At 44.5% G+C, this 16,317-nt stretch overlaps 1 pseudogene; it reads right to left on the minus strand.

Annotated features, from left to right (window-relative positions):
• Positions 1-12,754: 12,754 nt before the first annotated feature.
• Positions 12,755-12,872, minus strand: LOC126189733 (5S ribosomal RNA; annotated as a pseudogene).
• Between the last annotated feature and the right edge of the window lie 3,445 nt (positions 12,873-16,317).

The following is a 16,317-nucleotide window of genomic DNA, read 5'->3' on the forward strand; positions in this document are numbered from 1 at the left end:
CTGTGAGGTTCAGGCTTATTTTCTCCCATTCGTTTGGTTGTCCACCTCTTAACCATCTTTCCATATGTTTTGTATGCTGTAGGGCACCTGATAATTTTCTTTTGCTATTCGCTACTTATGTTATTACGTTCACATTTTAGATTTGTGGTGGTTTTTATATATTTTATTTTACGTCATTTGAGTCCATAATGTATCATACACGTGATTATTTATTTAGCATTGGCTATGTTACCATTAATTTTTGTCTCTATTTTACTGTTTCTAATGCCTCATTAATTCATTTTGCGCATGTACTACTGCCTTGTTGTTGCTGCTGCTGCTGCTGTTGTTGTTGTTGTTACATGTTTCAGAGTTCCAGAATGAGATTTTCACTCTGCAGCGGAATGTGCGTAGATATGAAACTTCCTGGCAGATTAAAACTGTGTGCTGGACCGAGACTCAAACTCGGGACCTTTGCCTTTCGCGGGCAAGTGCTCTACCAACTGAGCTATCCAAACACGACGGGGCGTGAGTCGTGCTTGGGTAGCTCAGTTGGTAGAGCACTTGCCCGCGAAAGGCAAAGGTCCCGAGTTTGAGTCTCGGTCCAGCACACAGTTTTAATCTGCCAGGAAGTTTCATATCTGCGCACACTCCGCTGCAGAGTGAAAATCTCATTCTGGAAACATCCCCCAGGCTGTGGCTAAGCCATGTCTCCTCAATATCCTTTCTTTCAGGAGTGCTACTTCTGAAGGGCTCGCAGCAGAGCTTCTGTAAAGTTTGGAAGGTAGGAGACGAGGTACTGGCAGAAGTAAAGCTGTGAGGACGGGGGCGTGAGTCGTGCTTGGGTAGCTCAGTTGGTAGAGCACTTGCCCGCGAAAGGCAAAGATCCCGAGTTCGAGTTTCGGTCCGGCACACAACTTTAATCTGCCAGGAAGTTTCATGTTTCAGAGTTATTTGGCGTAATGGCAATACCACAGCTCGTTTATGTTCTATGTTACTTTTAAGTGAAATATTATAAGCGCTCGGACCAATCAGACCTGATTTTCTGCATCTTCGCTCATAACGACGTCTGTTTACTTGGTTGTACACCCATGGCGCCTGTGCGCACCGCACCTCCAGATCGGCGTTGGCCTCCACTCACACGTCGTTGTTGTTCATATCGTGCAGCTGCCCGACGGCGGACAGTGTGAATACAGTACTTGTTCTCGTTTTCTATTTCCTTCATCCTACCCTCCCAGGCGTCACATTATTAGGTCTGTTTTACTATTAGGCCCTCTCCTTTTTCTAGTTCCCCCAAGATGCAGTGATTTCGAGGCCTTGCACTAACTGGCCCAACTGCACTTTATGCGTTACCAAATAATATGTGAGTGCCTTGATTCAGCAGTTTTCTCTTCTGGTTGTTACTGACAGGTCACATGATATTTTGTTACCTCCTCACCTTTGTATGTTACAGCTTTATATACATGAAGATGGGATTTTATCATCCTGAAACCGCTCGTGGTTTGAATAATCATCGGTGCAGCTGAGCGGACATCTTTAAATTAATTAACAGTGCCACTGAGTTGTGTGTGTCTTACATACTAAATCTTGTCCAATGATGATTGTGTTGCAACATTTTCGTAATGCTTCAGATTACAAGTATAGAAAGTGATGTCTCGCTGTGGCAGTTTATTGGTTCAAATGGCTGTAAGCACTGTGGGACTTAACATCTGAAGTCATCAGCCCCCTAGAACTTAGAACTACTTAAACCTAACTAACCTAAGGACATCACACGCATCCATACCCAAGGAAGGATTCTAACCTGCGACTGCAGCAGCAGCGCTCCGGACTGAAGCGCCTAGAACTGCTCGGTCACAGAAGCCGGCACAGTTTATTGAACCACTTCAGCAGTTCCACTCTGGGAGTTCTGTCTAGCGTGGACATATTTGTTTCACTTTTGGTGTTTATGTTTACTAAGCTTGAGAAAGATAAGTTATGAACTTTTAAATGCCGGCCGCGGTGGCCGTGCGGTTCTTGGCGCTTCAGTCCGGAACCGCGGGACTGCTACGGTCGCAGCTTCGTATCCTGCCTCGGGCATGAATGTGTGTGATGTCCTTAGGTTAGTTAGGTTTAAGTAGTTCTAAGTTCTAGGGGGCTGATGACCTAAGATGTTAAGTCCCATAGTTCTCAGAGCCATTTGAACCATTTGAACTTTTAAATCTATTCTATGAATAAATAATTTTGAGGTATCTCTATATAAAAAAATTAATACAGTAGACATTATCGAAAACTTTGTGAATATTTTTTAAACGCCATAAATTTGTCAACTTAAATACTCGCAATGAAACTATTACTTTGATAAAAAAAATTACTACTGCACCATTTTATAGTGAGGAGTGTATTGGTTCATTTGGCAGGTGGAAGTGACGGAAAGAGTGTGGTGATATCGCCTGAATGCCTCTTCTATTGCCACTGATGACTATGTGATAACAGATGGGAATGTTAGATCAAACAATTTTGCAAATGCTAAAGTATTAGATTTTATCTCGGTTTGTATTGTAGGATTATTTTGAACTATTTTTACATTTGTAGTTTTCAAAAATCGTCAGCCTGTAGTCAAGTTTTCTTCTCGCCAAGAGGCAAAAACATCCTAAGGTACTACACTGCACCGGCGAAGAAACTGGTAAAGGTAAGCGAATTGAAATAGACATATGTAACCAGGCAGAGTACGGCGCTGCGGTCGACAACATCTACATAAGACAAGTGTCTGGCGCAGTTGTTAGATCGGTTAATGCTGCTACAATCGCAGGTTATCAAGATTTAAGTGTGTTTGAACGTGGTGCTATAGTCGGCGCAGGAGCGATGGGACACAGCATCTCCGAGGTAGCGATGAAGTTGGGATTTTCCCGACTATTTCACGAGTGTACTGTGAATATCAGGAATCTAGTAAAAAATCAAATCTCCGAAATCGCTGTGGCCTTAAAAACATCTTGCAAGAACGGGATAGCGACGACTGAAGAGAATATTTCAACGCGACAGACGTGAATCCCCTCCGCAAATTACTGCAGATTTCAATGGTGGGCCATCAAGAAGCGTCAACGTGCCAACCATTCAACGAAACAATCTATATGGGCTTTCTGAGCCGAAGGCCCACTCGTGTACCCTTGATGACTACACTACACAAAGCTTCACTCCTCGCTTCAGCCATGAACACCGACATTGGACTGTTGGTGACTGGAAACATGTTGCCTGGTCTAACGAGTCTCGTTTCAAATTGTATCGAGCGGATGAACGTGGACGGGTATGGAGATAACCGCATGAATCCATAGACTCCGCATGACAGCAGGGGACTGTTCAAGCTCGTTGAGGTTCTTCAATGGTGTGGGGCGTGAGCAGTTGGAGTGACATGGGATTCTCCATACATCTACATACGATTCTGACAGGTGACATGTACGTAAGTATCCAATCTGATCACCAATCTGATTCATGTCCATTGTGCATTCCGACGGACTTGGTCAATTCCAGCAAGAGAATGCGACTCCCCACATGTCCAGAATTGCTACAGAGTGGCTCCAGCAACACTCTTCTGAGTTTAAAAACTTCCGCTGGCCACCAAACTCCCCAGATGGGAACATTATTGAGTATATCTGGGATACTTTGCAAGTGCTGTTCAGAAGTGATCTCCACCTCCTCGTACTCTTACGGATTTATGGACAGCCCTGCAGGATTCATCGTGTCAGTTCCCTCCAGCACTACTTTAGACTTCAGTCGAGTCTATACCACGTCATTTAATTTCACAGAATGGGCATATGATTAGTGAAACTGAACAGTTCAGTTTTCTAGGTGTTCAGATACATAGTAAACTGTCGTGGAAAGCCCACGTTCAGGATCTTGTTCGAAGACGTAATGCTGTCATTTTTACTACTCGAACGGTATCTGAAGTGAGTGATCGTTCGACAGGAAGATTAGTCTACTTTTTTTTTTCAATCGCTTATGTCGTATGGTATTATATTTTGGGATAACTCTTCCCATTCTAAAAGGATATTTTTGTCTCAGAAACGAGCGGTTCGGGCAATAAGTGGTGTAAGTTCACGATCCTCTTGTCGACCTCTGTTCATGAGCCTGGGTATTTTAACATTGTCTTCTCAACATATATATTTATCATTGTCATTTCTTGTTAAAATGTAACCTTATTCCCATGAATAAGCAGCTTTCACTCACTTAATACTCGGCAGAAATCAAATCTGCATCTGGACCTGACTTCCTTAACTCTTGTGCAGAAAGGTGTGTAGTATACTGCTGCATCCATTTTCAATAAGCTACCACTAGAATCCAAAAAACTTACCAGTAATCCACGCGCTTTCAAATCGAAACTGAGGAGTTTCCTCTCGGGTCGCTCCCTCTATTTTGTCGAGGAGTCCCTTGAAAAATTAAGCTCATTCTTGCTCTATTGCTGATTGCCTTTAGTTATATCTACATATATACTCCGCTAGCCACCAAGCGGTGTGTGGCGGAGGGCACTATTCGCGCCAAAGTCATATTCCCCGCCCCCTTCCCTCTGTTCCACTCGCGGGTCGCGAGAGGGAAAAATGACTGAACGACTCAGTACGAGCTCTTATTTCCCTTATCTTTGAATGGTTATCACTGCGCGATATGAAAGTTGGTGGGAATAATATATGCTCTACATCTTCGGTGAAGATCGGATTTCGGAATTTAATGAGCAGGCCCTTCCGTTTAGCGCGTCGTCCATCTACAGGTGTGTCCCACTTCAGACTTTCTATGAGATTTGTAACGCTCTCGCGATGGCTAAATGTATCAGTCACGAATCTTGTCGCTCTTCTTTGGACCTTCTTAATCTCTTGAATCAGACCCAACTGGTAAGGGTCCCATACAGACGCACAATAAACCGCAATCTAGAGTTCGCCTTACCAGTTACTTGTGTAATCTAATCGTTCCATTTGAAATAATTTCGAATAGTCACACTCAGATACTTGACGGATGTTACCACTTCCAAAGACTGGGCTCTTTTTTTTTTTTTTTTTTTTTTTTTTTTTACTTAAACTTACGGCTTGACTGTTGTCGGGTTCATAAACATATTATTATCTGTTATTACTTTTATGTTGTAATTTCATGTACTGACACGTTCCATGACCTCGGAGATTTGCTCCCCAATTTGGTCCTATGAAATTTGACGTGTAAATAAATACAAGTCCTAACCTACAATGACCGATCGGGGAGTACAGCCCCAACTCACAGGTCGATTAAAGGAACTAAAAGCGTGCGTTCGTTCGCCTATTTTGGATCAACCGTGTGTGACACGGGAAGCTGTGAAGGTGGTGTAAGAAGGCGGATCACGGAAGGACGAGCTGCTGTGAATAAGCTCACCAACATCTGACAGAGACGAGCGTTAACAAACAGTACAAAAATCCGTCTTACTGAAACACTCGTATTTTCCATCGTCTTTTACGGCTACGAAACATGGATCCTTATGGCCAGAGACAAGCAGCGTATGGGTGTATTTGAGCTTTTGATGCTAGCGCAGGACACGGCGTATAAAAGAGACCGAAAGAAGAACTGATGAGTCCATTACACAGCAATGTGGTTTGTCTAGGCGCCTTTCTTCTTGAGTCAACCAAAAAATTCTCCCGTTCTTTGGCCGTATTGTGAGAAGAGATGAAGCAAATATAGAAAAATAATCATGGAAGGGAAGTGTTGTAGATCCTCTGTTGTTCCTAATACATATAAACGATTTAGGAGACAATCTAAGCAACCGTTTTAGCTTATTTGCGTACGATGCTGTCATTTAACGTCTAGTAAAGTCATCAGAACATCAAAACCAATTGAAAAATAATTTAGACAAGCTATCTGTATGTTGCGGAAAGTGGTAGTTGACTCTAAATAAGGGTAAATATGGGATCATCCACGCAAGCACTAAAAGGAATCCGTCAAATTTCGGATACACAATAAGTCACACAAATCTAAAGTCTATAAGTTCAGCTAATACCTAGGTATTTCAATCATGGGGTGTGTTCAAATGGGTGTGAAATCTTATGGGACTTAATTGCTAAGGTCATCAGTCCCTAAGCTTACACACTACTTAACATAAATTATCCTAAGGACAAATACACACACCCATGCCCGAGGGAGGACTCGAACCCCCGACGGGTCCAGCCGTACGGTCCATGACTGCAGCACCTAAGACCGCTCGGCTAATCCCGCGCGGCTTTCAATTATGAATAAATTAATTTAGAACCCCAAAGGCGTTGTCGCAGTGGTAACACCGATTCCCGTCAGATCACCGAAGTTAAGCGCTGTTGGACATGGCTAGCAAAATGGTTCAAATGGCTCTGAGCACTATGAGACTTAACTTCTGAGGTCATCAGTCCCCTATAACTTAGAACTACTTAAACCTAACTAACCTAAGGACATCACACACATCCATGCCCGAGGCAGGATTCGAACCTGCGACCATAGCGGTCGCGCGGTTCCAGACTGTAGCGCCTAGAACCTCTATGCCACCTAGGCCGGCCATGGCTAGCACTTGGATGAGTGACCGCCCGTCCACGAGACTCGGAGGGCCATAGATACGGTTTCACAGGTAGATGCCGTGTTTCTTGACTTCCGCAAGGCGTTCGATACAGTTCCCCACAGTCGTTTAATGAACAAAGTAAGAACATATGGACTATCAGACCAATTGTGTGACTGGATTGAAGAGTTCCTAGATAACAGAACGCAGCATGTAAGAGTCATTTCAGGTGTGCCGCAGGGGAGTGTCGTAGGACCGTTGCTATTCACAATATACATAAATGACCTTGTGGTTGACATCGGAAGTTCACTGACGCTTTTTGTGAATGATGCTGTGGTATATCGAGAGGTTGTAACAATGGAAAATTGTACTGAAATGCAGGAGGATCTGCAGCGAATTGACGCATGGTGCAGGGAATGGCAATTGAATCTCAATGTAGACAAGTGTAATGTGCTGCGAATACATAGAAAGAAAGATCCCTTATCATTTAGCTACAATATAGCAGGTCAGCAACTGGAAGCAGTTAATGCCATAAATTGTCTGGGAGTACGCATTAGGAGTGATTTAAAATGGAATGATCATATAAAGTTGATCGTCGGTAAAGCAGATGCCAGACTGAGATTCATTGGAAGAATCCTAAGGAAATGCAATCCAGAAATAAAGGCAGTAGGTTACAGTACGCTTGTTCGCCCACTGGTTGAATATTGCTCAGCAGTGTGGGATCCGTACCAAATAGGGTTGATAGAAGAGATAGAGAAGATCCAACGGAGAGCAGCGCGCTTCGTTACAGGATCATTTAGTAATCACGAAAGCGTTACGGAGATGATACATAAACTCCAGTGGAAGTCTCTACAGGAGAGACGCTCAGTAGCTGGGTACGGGCTTTTGTTGAAATTTCGAGAATATACCTTCACCGAAGAGTCAAGCAGTATATTGCTCCCTCTTACGTATATCTCGCGAAGAGACCATAAGGATAAAATCAGAGATTAGAGCCCACACAGAGGCATAGCGACAATCCTTCTTTCCACGAACAATACGAGACTGGAATAGATGGGAGAACCGATAGAGGTACTCAAGGTACCCTCCGCCACACACCGTCAGGTTGCTTGCGGAGTATGGATGTAGATGTAGATGTAATAGTCTGAAGGTGATTTGATGAGCCCTCTGCCAGGCACTTCATTGTCGATTGCAGAGTAGTCACGTAGATGTGTATTAGACGAAGTAAGGACTGTCCGCATCCATAGCTCGATGGTCAGCATATCTGGCTACCATGTGGAGAACACGGTTCGGTTCCCAGTAACGCCAAAGATTTTTCCTTGGTAGGACTACTGGTACAGTATGGACTCAGCGTCGTGAGTCCAAGCGAGGATCTACTCGAGCGATTAGTAGCAGTTGAAAGGTCGAGAAACCCGACAAAGATCGGGAGAGCGGCGTGCTCACTACATGCTCCTCCATACCACATCTGATGATGCCGTTGGAAGATTACGACTCAGTGGTCTCAAGGGCCCGATTGCCTTCTCTAGGTCCGGAACACGGAACTTTGTCTTACGTTTAAAATTGGAGGGCACGAGACCGAGGGAGGAAGCAGCTAGCAGGTGGATGGATCAAATCAAGATGATCTCCATTCTGCCTCTTCAGCAGCTTCTTTTAGAAGCTGCTGACCGTCCAAAATGGAAACGGTTGGTTCATGGGGTCACGAAATCAAGAATCAGTATGAGGGGATTTCAGTAAGCAATGCAACACTTTTTTTCTGGAAGCAGGTTGGTTTTATTCAGGGTTCAAACACAAAATTATTCCTCACTCTTTCGGCTACAAAATCGAATTTTTCTACTTAATCTTCGTTCATCACAATAGCGTTACGCAGCCTTACTGGGAGAGTGTGTATGCCCTCATGGAACCACTCTACTGGACATAGGAGCCAACTTTTTGCTGCATCAATAAATCCCCATCGTCCATGTACTGCTTCCAGCGGAGTGTAGCTTTCATTGGGTCAAAAGACGGAAGTCGGAAGGTGTGGATGCGGACTGTAGGTTGGATGAAGAAGAACAGTCCAGTGAAGTTTTGTGAGTTCCTTTTGGGTGCGCATACTTATGTGACCCTTGCGTTGTCATGAAGAAGGAGAAGTGCGTTTGCATTTTTGTGGCGACGAACGCTGTGCAGGAGTCACATCTGTGTGCGGCCGGTCGGCACGCGACAGATCGGACAGGTTTGCAGAACCGTGTTGCGATTATGACAGACTCCCCGCCCAATTACTCACCGTGCTTTTGTTCACTGCCAGATCTCCGTAAACATTCTGTAAGCGCCTACTAATATCTGTGATGCTCTGATTTTCCACCGAAAGAAACTCAGTGCCTGCTGTCTGCTTGGGTCGCACATCCGTTGCAGACGCCATTTTGAAGGATACATATGAGTAGGTTAGAAGCATAACTCACATGCTCCAAAAACATAAATTTTCACAAATGACTAAAAACGTGTTTTACATGCGTCGTGCTGATTTCCCATATATTGACATCAATACGTGCAAGAATAATGGCTTTAAATCATTATGTATATTTCAGATTATGTTTGCTTATTGAGAAATTACAATTATTTAAGGTTATATTATGGATCATGTGAGTTTTGTTAATGAGCTATGGAACATGTAAGTTTTGACAATCCCCATTTTGGATCTTGTGAGTTTTGGTACTGAGCTGTTTGGATGATGTTGGTTTCGCGGAAACTATCGTGTTGCAACTCGACATGCAACACTTTTTGATTCCGACCGCAAGCCACTTTCTCTCCTACAGTGTATTATTATATTCCCCAAAATAACTGAACAAAACAGAAAACACACTCCACTGGCATCAATATTTACTACTACACAAGAAAATGGCGCCGAGTGAGCTAATCGCTGATTCGTCAAGAGGAGGTACGGGACAAAACCCACAAGATCCGGCGGATCATGAGACTTTTGAAACTAACCATGAAGGTTAACAACGGTTTTCGCAAGGACCTTGTGCCACATGCGAATAGCTGTTTCGTGAATTATGTTCTATGTATAAATCTATATGAGAATATGTCGGCATCTCAATTTTCATTGTTTTGGAGCATGTGTGTTATGACTCTAACCTACACATATAGCGTCGCAACCTGTCGGAACTTCACGAAACTGTAGGGGCTGAGGCGGAAATGATCCACGATGTCCCACAAAAAATTCCGCATTTTCTCAACCGACATTGGCTGAGAAAAATAGTGTGTTGCATTACTTATTGAACGCCCATTGTACAATGAGTTGATGAGGCGGCCCAGTTGAGCAATGCTAAGATTGTTGCGGTTGTGGTTCCTCATTTGCGAGTGACTTTTGGGCAGCGAGGTTACGGGAGCAGCGCCGGAGCGCCGGTGATCATATCTGATGGCGGAGTGGAGTGGCGGGGAGCGGTGGGCGCCGGCAGCATTACCGGCACGCAGCGCAGGGGGCGGCCGTGTAATATCTATTATGTGCGCCGCGCAGCCCGTGTTTTGATAGGGGAGCGCGCGCGGGCCGGCAATGCGATTACAAGCCTGGCGCCGTCTCTGGGGGGGTCGCCTCGGCCCTATCCCTGTCCCTGTCCCTATCCCTATCGCTGTACCGGGGCTGGCAGGAGCTGATGCTCTTTTCAGCGGCCGTGCCCGCACCGCCAGCTGCGCGCCCGCCCATCTGCGCCGCTAAATCAGCTTCTAATAGACTGCCTCGCCGACACACATGTGCTCGCCTCGCTCCGCCCTGACTTAGGGCCGTCTCGGGGCCGCCTGAATCACCGCCGCCTCAATGTTTAACCGACCGGCCGCGCCGTCCGACCTCATTCCTCAGCTCCAGATGTCACGCAAGCGTGTTGCGACTTCAGGCTCACCTTCACTTGTGCGGGCAGGCGTCGTGTCACAAGTGAGCAAAATTCAGAACGTCTGTTACAAACATTACTTGATCAGAAGTATCTAGACATTCCTACGTAAAGCGCAATCGACCACTACATGTCACATGAGGCGGTCTCGCCAGTATAAAATGAGGTGGGGAGTATCGTGTTGATACCCGCTTCTAACATAACCTACCCTTGCGTGACCTATCGCAGTCAGCAAGACATCCGCTACTGCTCTTAGTACCCGACCCAACTATCGCAGAGGTTTTTCTCCCTTGGCGCTTGCCTTGGCACTTTTTTTTCCTCTGCCCTTAAAACTGCTACCCTTCGTTCGACTTTCGACCTAAACTATCTCCAGATGAGCGCGTATAAATGGCTAACCTTAGCCAGACGAACGCAAACATCGCAGTACCCACATCCTGCGACACCTCACTCAAAAAATGGTTCAAATTGCTCTGAGCGCTATGGGACTTAACTTCTGACGTCATCAGTCCCATAGAACTTAGAACTACTTAAACCTAACTAACCTAAGCACATCACACACATCCATACCCGAGGCAGGATTCGAACCTGCGACCGTAGCGGTCGCGCGGTTCCAGACTGTAGCGTCTAGAAGCGCTCGACCACTCTGGCCGGCGACACTTCACTTTTAGTGAACACTAACCCTTATGCAGAGATGGCAGTAGACCTTTTGTCTTGGCCATCATGCCGGTGTAGGCGGAGAGGGGCTCCACCTTTTTTTTTTTAAAAAAAAAAAGAAAAAGATCGTGTTGTCAGTCCAGAAGCAGTAACAGCAGAACGTTTCTTTCAGGAAACCTCAGTAACTCAGAACGTGGGTTAGTCATTACATGTCACCTGAGTAACAAATATATCAGGGACATTCAAAGCTTTCTACCCAAATCGGGTGTTGGTGATGTCACTGTGGATTGGAAACGCGAAAAACAACCACAACTAAACTGAGACCAGGTAGACCTCATGTACTAACGAACAGGGATCGCCGAACATTGCGGAGGATGGTTGTGAAAAGTCGCATGAAATAAGCGAAAGGAATCAATCCTGAATCCCAAAGTGCTACCAGCAGTCCAGGTAATATAATGACTTCTCGTATGGGGTACGATGGTCGAGCAGCTCCTCATAAACCCCACGTTTCTGTATGCCATGGCAAGTGACGCTTGAGGTGGTGTAGGAGGCTACGCCACTCGATAATGGATGACTGCAAAAGAGCGATTAGGAGTGATGAATCACGCTATTCTCTGTGGCATTCCGATGTAAGAGTTTCGGTTTGGCGAATGCCTAGAAACTGTTACCTGCCATCAAGTGTAGTGCCAACGGTTTAGTATAGAGGAAATGGAGTTGCGGTATAGGGTAGTTTTTCGTGGTTAGGATGTGGTCCTCCTATTGCGGCCGGCCGGGGTGGCCGAGCGGTTCTACGCGATGTCCTTAGGTTAGTTAGGTTTAAGTAGTTCTAAGTTGCAGGGGACTGATGACCTGAAATGTTAAGTCCCATAGTGCTCAGAGCCTTTTTTTTTTTTTTTTTTTTTTTGAGACATCACAAACTAGCAGAAATGAACAATCGCGCTTGGACGTGCCAGTAACCATACCGTGAATGAATTCGCCCCATTGCAGGTGTATCAACGCTGGCAGTCCATCTTGCCTACAAGGAGTGGTGTGTCACCCGCTAGGACGAAAGAGAACGTAAGAACAGTGATCGTAAAGAGATCATAACTAAAGGGAACTGGAGATGACTGTCAAGTTGTGTTGATGACAGTTTGTTTCTAACCCAACAGGAATGGCTACTACCAGTGAATGCAGGTGAATCTTCGCCAATTTCCGAGCGACTATTGCGAACAGAACTGGCTGCAATGGACAGTGGACTGTGGTACACCACAAAAGGCCTTATCTCAGAGTGGCACATAAAGCTCTACGTCTTAAACGGACCAAACAATCCAAAAACTGGACAGTAGCCGACTGGAGAAATGTATGTTTTCAAGGCGTCGAGTGTACGAACGGCCCAGTGAGGCGTTTAATCTACAGTGTATAGAGGGCGTAGTTCTGAGTAGAGGCAGGCCTATGCTGTTCTGGAAGAGTTTTTCGTACCATGACGTGAGCCTATTCATTCAGGCTACCATGAACAAGAACCAAGATGTTTATTTCAACAAGTCGGTGGCCAAGTTTCCCTCTTTTATAACTTCGTCGGAAAAGGCTTGGGAAGGCTCAACGGTATCGACCGGCCGCTGTGCCATCAGGCCACACACAGGCTTCACTGGATGCGGATATGGAGGGGCACTGGGTCAGCACACCGCTCTCCCGGCCGTATGTCAGTTTCCGAGACCGCAGCCGCTACTTCTCGATCAAGCAGCTCCTCAGTTTGCCTCACAAGGGCTGAGCGCACGCCGCTTGCCAACAGCGCTCGGCAGACCGGCTGGTCACCCATCCAATTGCTAGCCCAGCCCGACAGCGCTTAACTTCGGTGATCTGACGGGAACCGGTGTTACCACTGCGGCAAGGCCGTTGGCTCCCTCTCTTTAGCATCTCACATTTAAGATAACATAATTTACTTAGCACTTCACAGTTTGGATTCCAGGAGGATTGATTGACTGACAATGTTGTATATACATTCACTCACCAAATATAACATGCCTTAAATAGAAAATACCAGTAGTTGGTTTTTTTTTTACAATCTTTCCAATGCGTTTGATTGTGTAGATCGTGTTGCAACCTTAGAAAAACTTAAGTTTTATGAAATTGATGGCTGGACAAACAAGTGATTTGAATCACTTAAGAAACAGAACGAAAAAATTTTGCTGAATAATTCAAACACTGTTGGCAGGAGAGAATATTTTACGGATTGAGAGGGGAAAATATCAGAAAGGTAGTTCCACAGCGGGAAATTTTGGATCTTCTCCTGAAAAATAATGCGTTAATAAATGTTAAATTGGGACAGTGTGTTATTTAATAGCTGTAAATGACCAGCAAGTGAGCATCCACTGAAACTAATCATGTATACGTATCCTGTAAACTTATTCGTTCCACATCACTTCAGCAAAGAGATGTATCTATCTAACATGTCACTAACTAAGAAAGATGATGACAACCGTGTTTAAAGGGCTGTACGTCTTAGTTCCTGCTTTGATGTAGTCTCGGACAACCTGTCACTCATGGCCTAGCAAGTTAAATCACTCGATCTAATCCCATAGAAAATGCCTGGAACTAATTTGAACAGAGGATGAAACGTACCAATCAACAACCCCGGCGCAGTTTGGTAATAGTACGGACTGGTATCATCAGTGAGTAGCTTCAGCTATGTACGACGTAGACCTACCTGAACAAACTTTTGGACGCTCTCCTACCGAACCGTGATGTCTCCTGAAGGAGACTAACTTTTTTTCGGTGTGCTTAGCTGATTTGCATACAATAATTATTGCCGTTTACTCGTCTAACTTCTCCTTCCACACCGCCTGCAGCCGCTGTTCAGGGTGCCTTATATAGGAGTCAATTGCAATAAAGTCTCACGGTGGACCAACAGAATTCTTACAACAACAATCTTAAGAAAACTGTTGAACATTTAACACGAACATAGCTAGGATAAGAATGTTGTAGCTTTTCTTACTTGCCGTAATTCCATAGGTAAATCGGAAAAAATATATGTCTCATGCAAAAGACAGTTTGTGTATTTTTGACTTACCTAACAATGTTCCTGAACTGTTTTCCGTGGGTTTTCGTTCATTATCTGTTTCACAATCGCGGTCAGTTACTTTGTGCTGGTGTTTTTACTTGTGCCATTCATTACACTACCCGTTATTTTTCATATACTGTAATCGCGTTATTACTGGACTTATTAAAACACTCATTTTCTTCACTACCACCATTTTTAATCGCTACACAAGCGTTTTATTTATTACAAAACAACATGCTACAACAACTAGTACACTGGTGGTAGGAATTGTTTCATGACAAACACTATGTGTGCTTATCGGTTAAAAACAACGATAATGAAGAAACTATTTTAACGCGCCGAAAAACAATGAAAGTCAAGACTGGCATCAGCAACCATAACAGCCTGTATATTGTATTGTACATACAAAACTCCTAGCACGAAGTAACTGATAATACAACACATAAATTGCTGAAACAAGTTTCGATAAACGAAAAATAAAGAAACTGTCCCGCACAAGGTGAATTTTATCTCCAGTTAATCTAAGATGTACTATTTCTGTCGATAAAATATCGCACTAAAGACAATGGTACGTTTGGCAGATACATGAAAAAGCCAACAACACTAAGACAATTTTACTTCTAAAAAGTGAAAGTAGATCCAAATCTAACTTTCAGTGTACCTGTCTGTAATTTTATAAAGCAAATACGAAAGAGATTCGAGACAAGCAATCGGTAAATTCAACATGACAAATCTTACGAGGAATGAGGTTCATCATCAGTTATACCCTTTTAACTAATGTTTGGGGGAAGATACAGATTTAAATTTAAATTCTAGATGTCCGTTTCACATCTAGTGTTTTACCAAACGTAAAGCGTTCAATGAACATTTAATGCAGCACAATCTTAGAACTTATTGTTAATTTTTAATCATCATCAAACGTATGACGACTACTGAAATGATAATGTGTTCATCATGAAGCTGCGATATGAAAATGTGGGATATAACAGATAACAGTTTTCGGAATGAGTCGCTGTGGTACATAGCAGAGCGTTTAAAGCGCGCAGAATGAAAAAGTGTGGTTTAAACGTTTACAAAAATATTAATTTCAGAAATGGAAGCAGCTTTCTTCAGAGCGGTAGCGGGTTGCTGCTTTTCGCGTGTTATATTTGTTTTATGTAAATGACAAAATACTTTGCAATGTTATTTCAGGAACCTTTATCCTGAACACTCCGCAAATGGTAGAGAGCTACCTCAGGAACATTGTTTCAACCCGTCGTACAAGTTACCTTCGTAGGCTACGTCGTCTACACGACTGCACAGGTTTTGGGTGTGACAGTGTCTGTCGGGGTGCTATGAATTAAAATAACTTTACAATTCATTGATTTTATTAAATTATGTCCATTTGTTTGTTAGACTGGAAGTTATTCTAAAATTTAAACCTCAGTCTATCACACACTGAGCACTCGCATCCAAATCTGTTATCGATGAATGTAACTACGAAACGTTTATTTGAACGGGCCCATTGTCCCCCCCCCCCCCCCCCCCGTGTTGCCTGTTGTTGATAGTGGACGTGTTTCAGTTTTATTCAAAAGCACTCGTGTCTCGCGTACCGACGTCACTCCCTCTACTGCCGCGTCACGGGAAGCCGCAATAACCAAAAATGGTTCAAATGGCTCTGAGCACTATGGGACTCAACATCTTAGGTCATAAGTCCCCTAGAACTTAGAACTACTTAAACCTAACTAACCTAAGGACCTCACACACACCCATGCCCGAGGCAGGATTCGAACATGCGACCGTAGCAGTCCCGCGGTTCCGGACTACAGCGCCAGAACCGCACGGCCACCGCGGCCGGCCCGCAATAACCGTCACCATACTGACAGCCCGAGATGCTCCAGATGTCGCCGTCAGGGTGCCCGTATGTACAGCTGTCTTGCTGCAAACAATCCCATTTGCTGACATAAGATGCGTCACGTGGCTATGCGGTCCTGCACGATCCTCTCGGGCGCTAGTCATGTGGAGCAGTAGATATTCTGCAAGGCGCTGAGTATCGTCCTCTTGAACACATCGAACCCATCGAGGCTATGTTCACACAACAGTCGTGGGATCCCTGCCACTTCGAGCAGCACTATCTACTACACCTATACCCCGCAAGCCACCTTACGGTGGGTGGTGGAGGGCACCTCTGGTACCTCTATAATTTTGCCCCTTTCTGATTCGATTCGCAAATGGTGCTTGGGAAAAGCGACTGTCGACAAACTCCAGTTTTTATAATTTGTTTTCGTCGTGGTCGTTTCGCGAGA

The sequence above is a fragment of the Schistocerca cancellata genome, chromosome 5, assembly GCF_023864275.1.
Source record: "Schistocerca cancellata isolate TAMUIC-IGC-003103 chromosome 5, iqSchCanc2.1, whole genome shotgun sequence".
Lineage (NCBI taxonomy): Eukaryota > Metazoa > Arthropoda > Insecta > Orthoptera > Acrididae > Schistocerca > Schistocerca cancellata.